The sequence below is a fragment of the Simochromis diagramma genome, unplaced genomic scaffold, assembly GCF_900408965.1.
Source record: "Simochromis diagramma unplaced genomic scaffold, fSimDia1.1 OVJJ01000449.1, whole genome shotgun sequence".
Classification (NCBI taxonomy): domain Eukaryota; kingdom Metazoa; phylum Chordata; class Actinopteri; order Cichliformes; family Cichlidae; genus Simochromis; species Simochromis diagramma.
Window position 1 is genome coordinate 1,808,264 of NW_024387274.1, and position 4,529 is coordinate 1,812,792.

Below are 4,529 nucleotides of genomic sequence, written 5' to 3' on the forward strand. Positions count from 1 at the left end.
TTCTAACCCCTGCGAGTCAATCGTGCAGTTTGAAAATCGCACAGTGTCTGCCCAGCTTTAGGTGTACTGTCGTCCGAGACTTGCACCGCAGTGTCGGCGTTTGTTTCCCTGTTGGCCATGCTTGTTGTGGTCATCTGTTGTCTTCCGGTATTTTCTCCGTAAGCGACCTTTCCTCGACCAATGAGATGAGCGGTAATCTGAATTGTCATACTCGAATTGTCATAAGTGTGCTGTCAGCTCATGTGTCACAAAGCAGGAGAGGGGCTGGGAATTATGTTTTCAAACAAAGCGTTAATTCCATAAACATTTATAGACTACTTTTGATTCTCACTGTATTACGGGACAAAGTGCGTCCCTTATTAGCTCAATACGGGACGTGTACTTTTGTTTCTAAATACGGGACGATTCCGTTTTTTAAGGGACAGTTGGCAACCCTACCCGTGCGTGGGGCTGGATGGCGTCAACGTGTTAGCGAGCTAACTGCGCTAACCGCGCTAACGACATGCATGGCCTAAAATCCTTTCATTTTCTCAAAAATCGACAGCGTGCCTTTTGTATGAATTCTGGTTGTGCTTACTGACTACGAACCAATTTTACAGGGAGTGCAGAATTATTAGGCAAATGAGTATTTTGTCCACATCATCCTCTTCATGCATGTTGTCTTATTCCAAGCTGTATAGGCTCGAAAGCCTACTACCAATTAAGCATATTAGGTGATGTGCATCTCTGTAATGAGAAGGGGTGTGGTCTAATGACATCAACACCCTATATCAGGTGTGCATAATTATTAGGCAACGTCCTTTCCTTTGGCAAAATGGGTCAAAAGAAGGACTTGACAGGCTCAGAAAAGTCAAAAATAGTGAGATATCTTGCAGAGGGATGCAGCAGTCTCAAAATTGCAAAGCTTCTGAAGCGTGATCATCGAACAATCAAGCGTTTCATTCAAAATAGTCAACAGGGTCGCAAGAAGCGTGTGGAAAAACCAAGGAGCAAAATAACTGCCCATGAACTGAGAAAAGTCAAGCGTGCAGCTGCCAAGATGCCACTTGCCACCAGTTTGACCATATTTCAGAGCTGCAACATCACTGGAGTGCCCAAAAGCACAAGGTGTGCAATACTCAGAGACATGGCCAAGGTAAGAAAGGCTGAAAGACGACCACCACTGAACAAGACACACAAGCTGAAACGTCAAGACTGGGCCAAGAAATATCTCAAGACTGATTTTTCTAAGGTTTTATGGACTGATGAAATGAGAGTGAGTCTTGATGGGCCAGATGGATGGGCCCGTGGCTGGATTGGTAAAGGGCAGAGAGCTCCAGTCCGACTCAGACGCCAGCAAGGTGGAGGTGGAGTACTGGTTTGGGCTGGTATCATCAAAGATGAGCTTGTGGGGCCTTTTCGGGTTGAGGATGGAGTCAAGCTCAACTCCCAGTCCTACTGCCAGTTTCTGGAAGACACCTTCTTCAAGCAGTGGTACAGGAAGAAGTCTGCATCCTTCAAGAAAAACATGATTTTCATGCAGGACAATGCTCCATCACACGCGTCCAAGTACTCCACAGCGTAGCTGGCAAGAAAGGGTATAAAAGAAGAAAAACTAATGACATGGCCTCCTTGTTCACCTGATCTGAACCCCATTGAGAACCTGTGGTCCATCATCAAATGTGAGATTTACAAGGAGGGAAAACAGTACACCTCTCTGAACAGTGTCTGGGAGGCTGTGGTTGCTGCTGCACGCAATGTTGATGGTGAACAGATCAAAACACTGACAGAATCCATGGATGGCAGGCTTTTGAGTGTCCTTGCAAAGAAAGGTGGCTATATTGGTCGCTGATTTGTTTTTGTTTTGTTTTTGAATGTCAGAAATGTATATTTGTGAATGTGGAGATGTTATATTGGTTTCACTGGTAAAAATAAATAATTGAAATGGGTATATATTTGTTTTTTGTTAAGTTGCCTAATAATTATGCACAGTAACAGTCACCTGCACACACAGATATCCCCCTAAAATAGCTAAAACTAAAAACAAACTAAAAACTACTTCCAAAAACATTCAGCTTTGATATTAATGAGTTTTTTGGGTTCATTGAGAACATGGTTGTTGTTCAATAATAAAATTATTCCTCAAAAATACAACTTGCCTAATAATTCTGCACTCCCTGTATGTGGAGCACGGCGCTCAGCAATCTGTCAATAAATGTTTTAGTTCGACTTTGGTAAACTACGAAGCTGCACCGCTTCATGGATTGTCGGAGCATTACGGGTACCATAGTCTGGAGCCCCGCGGAGTAATGCATACTCTGCTTCGACGTAATATTACCGTATTGTGTGTGTATAAGGACCATAAATGGCACCTGTTCAGAGTCACAGTTACGAAGCAGACTTCAAACTCCAGGCTGTCGGTCACGCAGTAGAAGTTGGGAACAGAGCAGCTGCGAAATCTGTCTTTGTTATTATGCTCAGCATCTGTTAGTTTACATTTTGACTGCACAGTTGTGAGCTTTTTGTTATGCACAAAACCAACATTGTTTTATTTTATTTATGGAGCATTATTATTTAATAAATGCTGATAATATATGTTTGAGTAATTTCTTCATGTACATCTGCGCTGTATGTTAATAAAAGTGCCTGTGTGACATCTGGGACACAGCTTTGACTAAGAACTCTCTTTTTGTTCTTACCTTATGGCTTAAAAAAAATATCGAGATATATATCGTATATCGCCATCCAGCTATAAACGATAAACGATATATTTTGGGTCATATTGCCCAGCCCTAGTTCAGAGGCTGTTGGATTGGTATGGAGACAACAACCTGGACCTCAATACCATCAAGACTAAAGAGCTGGTAGTCAACTTCAGAACGAGGAAGTCTGAGCTGCAACCTGTCAGCACAACGGGGGGAGTATGTGGAAAGGGTGTTTCAAGTTCCTGGGTGTGCACATAGACACAGACCTCCAATGGAGCTCAAACACCTCAGCAGTTGTAAAGAAGGCCCAACAGTATCTCCATTTCCTGAGAATCCTCAGAAAAATGGACCTGAAGAGGGAGCTGCTGATTGTCTTCTACCGCTGCTCCACTGACTGTGTGCCGACATACTGCATCTGTGTGTGGTACTCCAGCTGCACCATGGCACACAAAAAGGCATTTCAGATGGTCATTAATATGGCCCAAAACATCATTGGACATCCTCTTCCCTCCCTGAAGGACCTGTACAGCACTCGCTGTCTCAAGAGGGCACACAGCATCCTACGGGACTGCACACACCCAGGACACCGGGTGTTTAAGCTGCTGCCGTCTGGCAGGAGATTCAGGTTGCTGATACAACAGGGCAGGCCTAATCAGTGCTAACAACTGACCTGACTGGCTACCTATGTTGTGATGTGTTGTGTTGTGTCATGTTGTACGTAGTGCCAACGTGGGACAGTTTTCCAATTTCACTGTACTTTTGTAATATGTATGACTGTGCAATGACAATAAAGAGTTATCTATAGTACACCATTTACCCTGGTTAGCAAGCAATTAAATCAATTAAATAGAGTGATGTACTACGAATGAAGTTCAGGTTTTTATTGTATTAACTGGTTAACAAAACCTAAATTCTCAGTCAGAAGTAACTGGTATGACAGCAGCAGTTATCAACTTTGTGCATTGAAATGGGGCATTTTATGTGTCAATCACACCATAAAAAATATAATAATAAACTGCAACACTGTTGCAAATAAGTTGACAGCTAATACTGTGAACTACACTACAAGATTAACAACACTAATCAGCCCTTTAAAATAAGGAACAGTTACAGTAAAAATTTACATTATTTAGAGATGAAGCCAAAAGTAGCAACTGACTGCCAGCACAAGCCACAGAATTAGACTGATCGTAAGGCGGTGGTTTATCAGCAGTTTCCTCAGTATTCATGCTAAGGCTTAAGACACGTCATTTCTGTACTAGCCACTCAGAGATGATACTGATGTTTAGATTTCCTGGAGAAGAGGCTGCTAACAAATGTTAAGCTCAATCTGTTTGTTGAAGCCTTTAAAGTCTGTAAAATGTGTGACTTATATAAGAGTATTGCCATTTGTCTCTCAGGGACATTTTAACAAAATGTTGGTCATTTATTTTCCAGAACAGCAAATTGTTCGTCTGTCACTTTGGTAATCTAGTACAGTGCCTCGCATTCATTTATTCCAATTTTGTGATAAATTCTAAGAATCACTACTGAAACCTTATTTTCCAAACATTTTGGGGCTTCCAGGGAACCATTATTAACTTTATTTATGTATATAATTATGTTATTCTTTGACTTTATATTTTTAGACTTGAATATTGCACACACTAATCTTAGATGTTAGGATTATGGTATCTAACCATTTACTCTGGATGGCATTACCTTGGCCTCCAGTAACACTGTGAGGAACCTTGGAGTCGTTTTTGACCAGGACATGTCCTTCAACGCACATATTAAACAAATATGTAAGACTGCTTTCTTCCATTTGTGCAACATCTCTAAAGTTAGAAATATCCTGTCTCAGAG

The 4,529-nt window shown here is 41.7% G+C and overlaps 1 long non-coding RNA gene across 1 annotated transcript; it reads right to left on the reverse strand.

The window, feature by feature from the left end:
* Positions 1-547: 547 nt before the first annotated feature.
* Positions 548-2,468, reverse strand: LOC120715615. Its single transcript, XR_005691683.1, has 3 exons — positions 2,172-2,468; positions 1,691-1,694; positions 548-580 (listed from the first exon to the last, which is right to left on the reverse strand). It is a non-coding gene; the product is annotated as an uncharacterized LOC120715615 (long non-coding RNA).
* Positions 2,469-4,529: the final 2,061 nt, after the last annotated feature.